Below are 12,661 nucleotides of genomic sequence, written 5' to 3'. Positions count from 1 at the left end.
TGATGAGAGGACAGGGATGTACCATCTCTGTACGCGTTACCATGAGCCTCTGTTCTAGTGGCCAATGAGTAAAAAAGAAGCATATTTTGACAAATAAATTCCTAATCATAAACAGTAAACTTCAGCAAACCCAGGACCTAGTGGGCGAGTATTTGCACAGTTACATGAGAACTCTGCAGTGCGGCCTGCAACCGCCTGGCCAATTTAGGATTAGGAAGGCAGGGATTAAAAGTTACTGAACAACAGACAAAATGATATATGATTCCTTAGGTCATTGGAATAAATTATAGATAAGCTTAAATATGTATGGAATTTTGCCTACTCAACTCTCACTGCGGCCCAGGGCCGGATTTCAGCCTGTGAGCCGGGGTTGTGACGTGACAGCCAGACTTCAAGGGCCCATCTGGCCAAGGCTGAGCTCTCTTCAAGGTCAATTTTGTTTCTTTGCGAACAATTCATTCTGGAAGTTCACTGAGCCAGCCCCTCCGATGGCCAGAATCGATACTGAAATGTTCGGCTCATGACACGGCGCTGGCGACAGCAGCTTAGTTTCTCTCTTTAACTCTCTGAGTATGTTTTTATGTTTGGTTGGTTTTTGTTTCGAGTTTTAATAATAGGGTGAACTCCTCGTAGGGTTTGGACAAGGACCAAAGTCAGTGTAAGGAGAGCACTAAGTACAGCGCCCCCACCCCCCTGACCCCCCCCACCCCACCGTGCATGGTATACAGCCGGTGCCAACTGCAGTGCCCCCCCAACCCCCCACCCCACCATGCATGGTACATAGCGGGTGCCTCATGCAGCGCCCCCCTCCTGACCCCCCCATCCCACCGTGCATGGTACACAGCGGGTACCTCATGCAGCGCCCACCACCCCCCCACCCCACTGTGCACGGTACATAGCGGGTGCCTCATGCCACCCCAGTGAAGGAGAGGGTGCAAAACACCCCACACCGATGGTGAGGCCTTTCTAGAACCTCACCCAACGCCTGCGGCCAAGAAAGTTCGCATGGCTGAGAACCAAGAAACCACACGGCCTCCCACCCTCGGGTGAGGTCAGGCGGCTCCAGTGGACACAGCCAGCCGGGGCTCATGCCTGGATTCTAATTGCCCTCGACACGGGCGTCTCCTCCAGGATTCATACGAGACGCCGTCAACAAGCTCTGTCCTCCGAGTTCCATTTTCCAGCCAGTGTTCCCAGGGCTCAGGCCTTCTGCCGCGCTGGGAGCTGCCACGTGTCCTGACGTGTCCCAGCGCAGTGAGGCCCACCCGGGAGCCGCGGTGACCCAGGCGTTCTGGTGGGTCTGGAGGCTCCGTGGACAGGGCTGCTCCATCCCTGGTTGAGGGCTCTCGCCTCCCTGCTGCGGCCGTGGAGCTCACGCTGCGGGTCCAGCATCCAGCCGCCTGCAACCGCCCAGTCCAGGTGACCGTCACAGTAACACCGCTGACGTCCTCCAGCTGCCTGTGTTCTCTGAGGTGGGGCGCGCCATCTCCGCTGTTTCCCAGCCCTCTGGCTAATGCGTCCCGCCGGCCCGATGACATCACTCCGGGAAATGAGCACCAAGCTCCGATGGAGGAATCAGTTTATCATCTGCCATTTCTGTAACACACACATGCAGCAGAAGGCGGGGGCCTGGGCCTCCTGCACGGACCCCAGAGAAAGCAAGTCTCATGAGGCTCTGCTGAGGCAGGCAGTGGCTCCCCTGGGCCCAGGGCTGCCCCTGAAGATTGCTCTCCTCCTCAGCAACCACGGGGCAGTTCTGCGCTCCCTGGAAGCGGGGAAGCTGGAGAATGGCTCAGGGGCGATGCCTCCCCCTCCACGGGACACGTCCACCCACCCTGGCCCCAGCACACTCTCCCCGGTGCAGCCTCCATCCTCCCAGGCGGACTTGGGGGCCTCTTGGTTGTGTGTGGTTCCCCATCCCATTCTCCTCAGAATAGAGTGCTCTCCTCACAGCGCGCACGGCGGCAGCAGACAGACCCAACGCAAGGACCCCACGGGCCGGGACTCCACAGATGGCTCTCACTTTGCAAATGTGGTCTGACTGAACCATCCTGTCCCAAACAGTGGGCAGGACAAAAACCAGATGTCCCCATCTCTTCCCTAACCCCACTCCCTACGACACGCTCCCAGTTAACCAAGACCAGGCTTCAGGGAGCTGGGCAAAACCTTATCAGTCAGCCGTTGACTTCCCAGCAGAGAACCAGGAGAGGCAGCCGCCTGGGAACAGCCCAGTCCCACACATCCAGAGCTGGGCCGGCCAGCATCCACCCAAACGGCTGGACCCGGTGGGGGACAGTTTCCGGCACCTGTGTCTCCACCCCACCCTCTGTGTAAAACACATCCAGGCTGCCGGCACCGTGACCCAGGAGCAGGTGTTGTTCATCAGTGCACGTGGAGCGAGGCATTCTGATGAAAACTTTGGTATTTGGTTGCTTTGAGCAATTGGCTTGGAAGGAATATTGGTGACCAAGAAGAATGCTGAGTTGCTCCCAGCCATGCAAGGTTATTCTCATCAGGGTCACTTAATAATGACAAACACCCGGCACAGATGGGCCCCGAAGGTGCACCACAGGCTGCGGATGGCCAGGCTTCTGCACTGAGGCATGTGGCTTTAAGGAAGAGTGCGGGGATGAAGCGAGGGAGGGAGATAAACCTGTAGGAGATCATGAAATAGTGAATTTCAGACCCGGTTCCCAGGGTGCCCAGAGCTAACCGTGAGACCGCCTCGGCTGATACAAAGAAGCCTCTAGAAGACATTTCTTCACTTACTATCTTTCTTTTCAAGCTCACAACTCCTCAAGGACTGGACAAACGTTATTTTCATTCCACAGATGGCAAAACAAGCCCAAGAGTTACGAGTTGTCAGGGAAAATTGCAAAAGACTTTGAAACGAGCAAAAACAAACAGTGACTCAGTTCCTGCCTAGCGCCCTGCCTCTCATTGTCTTGGGGCTATTTTACAACTTTGTAAATCCTAGAAAAGTGAGAGCAGTGGAAACACAAGTGAACTGCATCTCCGTGGAATGCAGCCGAGGACCACCTGGGGATAAAGCATCTCCGCATCTATTTGTAAACTCATCTCAGCATTCCCTATTGCTTATCCGTGTGGTTCTCTGAATTCTCTCCCAAATGCCGGAAACATCTTACTGGTGCCTGCATTAGTTAATGAGTTAAATAAAGTCTTTGACATGTATGTATTCTGTATTTGTGAGTCAGAATTGTATCTTCTTTTAAAAGCAGTCCTTTGGCACCAGGGCCCCTCTGCTAAGGAAGCCGTAGAGTCGGGAATCTGAGCCTGGATCAGCACACTCTGAAGGGAAGAAAAGAGGAAGATGAGACTCCAGGAGCACCCGGGTCGTGCCTGACCCCTGCGCGCCATCACCCTCTCTCTGCAGAGGCGGAGGTGACAGGTGAGCTGACACAGAAAGCAGAGAGTCAGCCCAAATGGTAGACGTTGCTCCCACGGTTCTCTGGGACCACGGTGGGCAGGACCAGGTCGAGCGGCTGAGACTCTTGTGCCTCCTTTGCTGACACCGGCCTCATCCAAAGGGCTCCCGTCCTCAGGGTGGGGCTGTGGAGAGCCCATGAAGAAACTCAAAAGGCTCCACCAAAACACTGCGAAGAATTCTAAAAAGAACTTAGAAGAAATGTACAGTCTTTAAAAGCTGCGAGGCAAGATTTCAATGAAAAGATAGGAGCCAGGTGCGGTGGTTCATGCCTGGGTAATCCCAGCACTTTGGGAGGCTGAGACGGGCAGATCACCTGAGGTCAGGAGTTTGAGAGCAGCCTGGCCAACATGGCAAAACCCTGTCTCTACTAAAAATACAAAAATTAGCCAGGTGTGGTGGTGGGAGCCTGTAGTCCCAGCTACTGGGGAGGCTGAGTCAGGGGAATGGTGTGAATCCGGGAGGCGGAGGTTGCGGTGAGCTGAGATCGCGCCACTGCACTCCAGCCTGGGCGACAGAGCGAGACTCCGTCTCAAAAAAACAAAGAAATAAAATCACAGTATGGCGCCTCCCCTCGTGCTCCTCCTCCTGCTCTGCTGATGGGTGCTGTGTGCGGAGCCTCCCTTTGCCATAGCTGCCTCTGACGATACGGCGGCCTCCCACCTTCACACAGCTTCCCTCACAGTCACTCCGACAGGTCCACCTCCCAGGTCACTCGCACACAACCGGGGCTCCAAGAAGCTGGGTCCCAGCAACAGTGCAGCAGCATCAAGCCCAGGAAAAGCCCCTCTTCCACGGTCCCTGAAGACATGTGGCACTTCCACAGTCCGTGAAGACACGTGGCACTTTCCACGGTCCGTGAAGACACGTGGCACCTCCACGGTCCCCGAAGGCACGTGGCACCTCCACGGTCCGTGAAGACACGTGGCACTTCCACAGGTATAAACTGGCCTGAGCCTCAGAGGCCCAGCCCTCCCCAGGGTCTTCTAGGCAGTCAGTGGCTGAGTATTCAGAGACCTGAATCATCTCTCCAAGTAAAAAAAGATCAAAGGGACAAAACAGGAATTTGCGGTGATTTTTTCTTCATTTTTTTCTTTTTGTAAAAAAACTTTTACTTTTGAAATAATTATAGATGCACAGGAAATTGCAGAGAAAGGCAGAGAGAGCCACACGCATCTGTCCTGGCTCTCACGCATCCCCAGCCCTCACATGCCCCCAGCTCTCACACGTCCCCGGCTCTCACATGTCCCCAGCTCTCACACAACCCCAGCTCTCACGTGTCCCCAGCCCTCACACACCCCCAGCTCTCACACATCCCCAGCCCTCACATGCCCCCAGTTCTCACACGTCCCCAGCTCTCACATATCCCCGACCCTCACGCATCCCTGACTCTCACTCCCACCCAGCCACACCCTTCAGAGCATCAGGCGTGCCAACACAGCAGCATGCCAAGCCATCAGCCTGGCATGACCCACAGGACCCATTCAGACTCTCGTAGCTCTGCATGCCCTGGTGTGTGTGTGTGTGTGTGTGTGCACGCGCACACGCACTTCAGGCAAGGCCATTTTATCACACGTGTAGATTCGTGTAACTGCCACCACCACCAAAGCACTAACTGTTCCCCTCATCACAGGCTGCCTCCAGCTGCCCCCCTGCGGCCCCTACACCCCCCACCCACCATCCCCAGCCCTGGCAAACCACCAACCTGTTCTCGGTCTCTGGTTTGATGATGCCAGTTCCATAAACAGCGTCATGGCATGTACAGGCTTTTTGAGGTCGGCTTTTCCCACTCGGCAGAATTCTCTGGAGATAGTCCAAGTTGCTGTGTGCAGCTGGTCTGTTTGTTTTCACAGCTGAGTAGCGTTCCGCGGTGCGGCCGTTCGTGTGTCCACTGAAGGACGCTCGGGTTGTCTCCACGTTCTGCCTGTTACAACTACAGCTGCACAGTTTTTGGCATGAAGATACGTCTTCATTTCTTTGGAATAAACACCTCAAGAGTGTCATTGTGGGGTTGTACATTAGTCGGGTGTTTACTTTTGGGTGAAACTGTCAAGCTGGTGTTTAGAGTGGCCATGCCATTTGCATTCCTGCCAGCAATGGAGGTCCAGGCCCTGTGCCTACACCGCGATATCGCCAGTTCTGGAGGTCCAGGCCCTGTGTCTACCCCACGACATCGCTGGTTCTGGAGGTCCAGGCCCTGTGTCTACACTGGGGCATCGCTGGTTCTGGAGGTCCAGGCCCTGTGTCTACACCGCGGCATCACCGGTTCTGTGCTGGCCGTCCTGATGGGGGTGTGGCGATCCCTGCCTGTGGTCTCAGTGCGTTTCCCGACGGCTGCTGGCAAGGAGCACCTGCCACGCCCTGATTGGCTGTCTGCATCCTCTTCAGGGAAGAGCCCCCCCATGTCTTGCCCATTCTCACATTGGCTTGTTTTTTCACGGTTGAGTTTTGAGAGTTCTCTATACAGTCTGGACCCCAGGGCTCTAGTCGGGCATGTGTGTTTGTGAATATTTTCCCCGCTCTGCAGTTTCTCTTTCCATCCTCATCAAAGAGCCTTTCCCAGAGCGCACGCTTTTCACCTGAGATGGGGAGGCCACGCTGGATGACCAGGTATCCTTTCACGAGCGAGACGGTGGGGGGGCAGGGTTTGCCCCCAAAGATGAAGAGACCACATGAGGATAAAGGCAGACATGGGAGCGATGTGGCCACAAGCCCAGGAATACCTGGAGTGCCCAGGAGCTGGGAGAGGCTGGAGGGCCCAGAGCCTCTGGAAGGAGTATGGCTAGAGGGACCCAGAGCCCCCAGAGGGAGTACGGCTAGAAGGACCCAGAGCCCCCAGGGGGAGTACGGCTGGAAGGGCCCAGAGCCCCCGGAGGGAGTACGGCTGGAAGGGCCCAGAGCCCCCGGAGGGAGTACGGCTGGAAGGGCCCAGAGCCCCCGGAGGGAGTACGGCTGGAAGGGCCCAGAGCCCCCGGAGGGAGTACGGCTGGAAGGGCCCAGAGCCTCTGGAGGGAGTACGGCTCGGCGGGCCTCTTGATTTCCCTTCTGGTCTCCAGAACTAGAGTTAGGAAGTCCAGGAACACACAGGGCCCCGGCACCTTTCTCTTTCCACACCACCATCCTGGATGGTGCATATTTTTAGCGGAGCCCATGGCCATCCCAGATAAACCAGGGTCAACTCAGGAGGGAAAGCGGGAGGGGACGGGGTTGTGTGCACTGTGCAAGGCTGACATGAGCTGGAGGGGTGCACGGCGGTGACCCCCGAGCTTCTCCAGAGGAGCAACCTTGGCTGATCAGCCAGGACATATGAGCGTCACACATGTACTTGTCTTCCTAAAGCTTTTTATAATGTGTTTTTCTGATTATGAAAATAATATATATCTATTGCAGATCAGAAATGGCAGCAATGCATAAAATAATCCAGCCCCTTGAAAATAAACACAGTGGCTGTTTTTGGTGTGCTTCCTGCCACATTTCCCCTTTGCACACTAAGGTTTAGTTTAAGAATTAAATAGAATCACACCCTGAACGCGCAGAGCCCGGCACAGAAGACCAGGCGGCATGGTTAAGACAGGCTGGGCAGGGGCAGAAACAGCTGCGTTTCCCTGCGGAGCCACCGTTCACTACCCTGCGACCTGGAGGGTTGGTGGTTGTTTTTTAAGTCACCTCTGGGTTCTGCTTCCCTGGCTCCAGAAGCATCATCTCCATGAGAGGCCACAGAAAGAGAAGGCAGCTGAAATTTTTTACAGACTGATAAGACATTTTCCCCCTGGCCTGTTTCCAGTGCCCACTTCCTCCCAAAGCAATGGCGTCCAAGAATTCTCAGTGCGGCAGCCACAAGGAACCAGGTTTGCTGGGCTTGTAGGTGGAGAAGGGGAGGCACCTCTTCCCCAACAGCCCCTCTGAGCTCCCTGCCCCTCTGTGGGCCCAGCAAGCCGACTCACCGCACACACAGCTGCATCTGGGGGCCAGGCCCGCCTTCACCAGGCTGCAGAGAGGCTCAGACAGGGTCTCAGACGCCCAGGGCAACACTTGCAGAAGCTGGAGGCATGGAGGAGAATGCAGTACCAGAACCATGGCTCCGTCTACCCCAGCTCATGGGATGGGAAGTCAGCTGGGCACTGCGCGTTCCCTGATCCAATCTCATCTCAGACTCCGCAGTGAGTGTGGTCCCTGTCATTCCCCACACCGGAGACCCCCGCAGTCAGTGAGTGTGGTCCCTGTCATTCTCCCCGGAGACCCCCGCAGTGAGTGAATGTGGTCCCTGTCATTCTCCCCCGAGACCCCCGCAGTGAGTGTGGTCCCTGTCATTCTCCCCTGAGACCCCCGCAGTCAGTGAGTGTGGCCCTTATCGTTCTCCCCATTCACAGGTGGGCAGACTTGGGCACAGAGAGGTGGAGGGACTTGCAAAGGCCATGAAGCTGGGGGTGGGGGACAGGACTGGCTGTGGTGTGGGGGAGACCCTTCCTTAGCCAGCCATGGTGCTCACTGGACATCATGGGACCACAGGACCTCCCATTGCACGGCCCACAGCCCTGCCCAGTGCGGCCCTGGCAGGAGCCAGGTGTCCAGTCCCACAGCACTCTCAGTGTGGCAAGAACTTTCCTCACACCCAGGAGCTTCTCCATGCACTAGACCACACGGTGAGCTTTCCAAAGCAAGAGGCTGCACGTGTATCTGATCTCCCTGCAGCCTGCACCGGGGGGGTGTCAAACCAGCCGTGTCGGTGAAATTAAGAAGAAGGGACACACGCCTCACAGCTGGGGCCCTGCACCGCCTGTCCCAGAGGGGCCACTTGTTACCCGTTTATGACAGGCCAGACCTGACCTACGATAGGCCCTTCAGCTGCGAGAGCCTTTGTGCCTTCACCACAGTCTGCGGAGGTAACAGACACAAAAAGCATGGCCTTGCCCAGGGCTGGAGGTAAACTGTTCCTCCCCGAGCCGGGCTTCAGCCACAGGTCCTCACATCCTGCGTCCACAGGGCTGGATCCCTGCTCACCAGGCTCTCCTGTCACCAGGTGTCAAAGCGCCAGAAGCCATGGAAACTCACCAGCTGGAAGAGCCGCCCATTACCCACGCACCTACAGTGAACTCAATTTCAACAAAGGTGGCAAGAACGTACACTGGGGAAAGGACAGTATCTTCCATAAACGGTGCTGGGAAAACTGGCTACACATCCGCAGAAGAGTGAAACGAGACCCCTAGCTCTCGCCACATACAAACATCAAGCCAAAATGGATTAAAGTCTGGAATCCAAGACCTCCAATGATGAAACTACTACAAGAAAACACTGGGGACAATCTCCAGGACATTGACCTGGGCAAACATTTCTCAAGCAATGCCCCCACGCACAGGCAACCAAGGCAAACACAGGCAAATGGGGCCACCTCGAGCTAAAAAGCTTCTGCACAGCAGGCCGGGCACGGGGGCTCATGCCCGTAATCCCAGCACTTTGGGAGGCCGAGGCGGGTGGATCACGAGGTCAGGAGATCGAGACCATCCTGGCTAACACGGTGAAACCCCGTCTCTACTAAAAATACAAAAAAATTAGCCAGGCGTGGTGGCGGGCACCTGTAGTCCCAGCTACTGGGGAGGCCAAGGCAGGAGAATAGCGTGAACCCGGGAGGCGGAGCTTGCAGTGAGCTGAGATCGTGGCACTGCACTCCAGCCTGGGCAACAGAGCAAGACTCCATCTCAAAAAAAAAAAAAAAAACTTCTGCACAGCAAAGAGAGCAATCCAGAGTGAAGAGACACCCCACAGAATGGGAGGAAATATTTTCAGACTACTCATCTGACAAGGGATTCATAACCAGAACATATAATGAGCTGAAACAACTCTATAGGAAAGAATCTAATCATCTGATTAAAAATGGGCAAAAGATCTGAATAGACGTTTCTCAAAGGTGACATACAAATGGCCAACAGGCATCTGAAGAGGAGCTCAACATCAATGATCGTCAGAGAAATGCAACTCAAAGCTACCATGAAACATCACCTCACCCCAGTTAAAATGGCCTTTATCCAAAAGACAGACAATCACAAATGCTCGCGAGGATGTGGGAAAAGGGAACCCTCGTACCCCGTTGGTGGGCATGTAAATTAATACAGCCGCTATGGAGAACAGTTTGGCGGTTCCTCAAAAAGCTAAAAATTGAGCTACCATAGGATCCAGCAATCCCACTGCTTGGTATAGACCCAAAAGAAAGGAATCCATCTATCAAAGAGATGTCTGCAGTCCTGTGTTTACTGGAACTCCTGACCTCAAGGGATCCGCCCACCTCAGCCTCCCAAAGTGCTGGGATTCAGGCATCAGCCAACGCGCCTGGCCGGCACGCCTGTGTTTACTGCGGCACTGTTCACAGTAGCAAGATTTGGAAGCAACCTAAGTGCCTATCAATAGACAAACAGATAAAGAAAATTGTGGCACGTACACAACGTAGTACTATTCAGCCACAAAAAAGAATGAGATCCTGTCATTGGAACAACGCGGATGGAACTGGAGGTCATTATGTTAAGTGAAATAATCAAGGGATGGAAAGAAAAACAACACGTTTTCAGCCAGGCACGGTGGCTCACGCCTGTAATCCCAGCACTTTGGGAGGCCAAGGCAGGCAGATCACAAGGTCAGTAGATCGAGACCAGCCTGGCCAACATGGTGAAACCCCATCTCTACTAAAAATACAGAAATTAGCTGGGTGTGGTGGTGGACACCTGTAGTCTCAGCTACACAGGAGGCTGAAGCAGGAGGATCGCTTGAACCTGGGAGTCAGAGGTTGCAGTGAGCTGAGATGGCACCACTGCACTCCAGCCTGGTGACAGAGCGAGACTCCGTCTCAACAAACAAACAAACGAACAAAACAAACAAAAACACGTCTTCACTTATTCGTGGGAGCTAAAAATCAAAACGATTGAACTCATGGACATAGAGAGTGGAAGGAGGGTTAACAGAGGCTGGGAAGGGAAGTGGGGGGATGGTTAATGGGTACAAAAAAAAGAAGAAATGAATAAGACCTATTATTTGATAGTACAACGGGGTGAGCACAGTCAACAATAATTTGATTGTACATCTTAAAATAACTAAAATAAAATCACTGGCTTGTTTGTAACAGAAAGGATAAATGCTTGAGGGGATGGAGACCCCATTCTCTCTGATGTGATTGTTACACCTTGCATGCTTGTGTCAAAACATCTCATGTACCCCATGAATATATACATCTATGACGTACCCACAAAAAAAAGTCTTTAGAAAAACAGCCCATTGCAGACTGGCCACTGCGGGGAGTGGTTTTAGTTCAAAAGCCTTCCTCACGCTGGCCTCTTCAGCAGTGGCATCACAGCCCCATCGCTGCAGGAAATGGTTTGACATGGGGCGGTGCGGGAGGGGCCCTGACAGTGGGGTTTAGGAAGCCGCACCCAGCCCAGGTGCCTGGGGGCTGAAGAAAAGCAAGGGGCCTTCAACACTGACTGCAAGTGCCATGAGTGCCCGTCTGGGCCACAGCGTCTTCATCTGTGAAGGGGGCTGGACCATAAGCTTCCTGAGCTTCCCTGCCATGGACACTGTGCCATCGCTGGCCTGGCTCTGCAGTTTCTAAGGTTTCCCAGTGCCTGTCCCGAGGCCCCACAGAGCCCGGCTGCAGACGCATGTCTCCAGCGAGGCTACACCCGGCCAAGCTGCACCTGCTGCCCTGGGCCCCTCGTGGAAATCCATTTGTTAGAGCCCACAAGCACCTGCCCAACCCGCACAGCACTCCCTGGGTTGGAGGCCATTTTTCTCCCCTCCCCACCTTCGATGGAAAAGGCATTTTTTGTCTAGAGAAGGCACTTTAAGACGAGTGGTTCTGAATGACCACGTTATGATTCTCACCTGCAGGACAGCAGCCCATGCTGGGAGGACATCTCTCCGATACAGTTCACACCGAGGCAGAGACAGGCCTGAAGTCAGGAGGCTGCACCAGGGCTGGGGAAGCTGCTCACGCCACGTGGGTGTGGAGGAGCAGGAGGGGAGCCTTGGGTATTACTCACAGACACTGTAAGCAAACTGAATTGGAACAACCAGGCACTCAGCGACACCTGGGAGAGCCAGCCCCGGCCAGAGAAGACGGACGGAGACCGTGGTAGGCTGGGCAGCAGCCAGTTCAGTCCAGCGTGAGCAGGAGCAGAGTTCTCCAAGCGGACTGGCAGCGGACCACCTGCAACTTGTCAGCAATGTGGAGCCTCAGGGCCTGCCCCAGCCTCCTGAATCAGAAGCCCAGGAGGCAGCCCCCCGGGGGTCTGAACTCACCCTCCAGGGTGTTCTGATGGGTACTGGGGTGGGGCGGCCTCGGCCTGGGTGATTTGGGGAGGGGCAGTTGGACGTGTGTGTGACTCTGAAGCTGCTTCCAACTCTAAAGTATTAATGATTTCATGCCTTTGTCTTCCTCATAGTATTTGCATTCTATACGTGAGGAGTGAGGGAAAAAGGAGCCATCAATGGTGAGGCCCAGGCATTCTGGTGCTAGGTTCCAGGTGGCTGTTTGCAGGAAGAGTTTTCTCGAATCGCCCACACAGACGGCCACCTAGCCTGACTCCTCCCGTGCCACCCACTCACATTTACTCAACTAACATTTGGTAAGAGTCCATCACGTGCCCAGGGGCCAAAGGTGAGCAAGCTGGCAAAGCCCCTGATCCCAGGGAGGAGACAGCGTGGACACTGACGCCCAGCATTGCCTGATCCCAGAGAGGAGACAGCGTGGACACAGACGCTCAGCACCTCCTGATCCCGGAGAGGAGACAGCGTGGACACAGACGCTCAGCACCTCCTGATCCTGGAGAGGAGACAGCGTGGACACAAACGCTCAGCACCTCCTGATCCTGGAGAGGAGACAACATGGACACAGATGCCCAGCATTGCCTGATCCACGTGACATCGGAGGCTGCTGGGGAGAAGCCTCATGCCTGGGTCCCAGGAAACAGATCTGAGTCTGGGAGGAGGTGCAGAGGCTCCTTGGAGCAACACCTGCAGGGGTGTGGAAAGTGGGCCTGGGCAGGGGGAGCCACTGGGCTGCAATGCGGTTGCAGCAGAGGCCTCAGCTGTCTCACTGTTGAGGTCTCACTGTTGAGGCCTCACCCACAAAGAAGAGAGACCCTCTGTGGGTGTCCTGAATGGAAACATGAGGACCAGTCTTTCCATACAGCTGCTCCCAGGAGAAGGCATTACATGGGGTGACACGGCAGC

The 12,661-nt window shown here is 54.9% G+C and overlaps 1 long non-coding RNA gene across 1 annotated transcript; it reads right to left on the bottom strand.

Annotated features, from left to right (window-relative positions):
• Positions 1-575: 575 nt before the first annotated feature.
• Positions 576-10,158, bottom strand: LOC134729291 (uncharacterized). Its single transcript, XR_010110260.1, has 2 exons — positions 5,151-10,158; positions 576-3,309 (listed from the first exon to the last, which is right to left on the bottom strand). It is a non-coding gene; the product is annotated as an uncharacterized LOC134729291 (long non-coding RNA).
• Positions 10,159-12,661: the final 2,503 nt, after the last annotated feature.

This window comes from Pan paniscus, chromosome 18 (assembly GCF_029289425.2).
Source record: "Pan paniscus chromosome 18, NHGRI_mPanPan1-v2.0_pri, whole genome shotgun sequence".
Lineage (NCBI taxonomy): Eukaryota > Metazoa > Chordata > Mammalia > Primates > Hominidae > Pan > Pan paniscus.
This window is presented reverse-complemented; position numbering and strand designations above follow the sequence as displayed.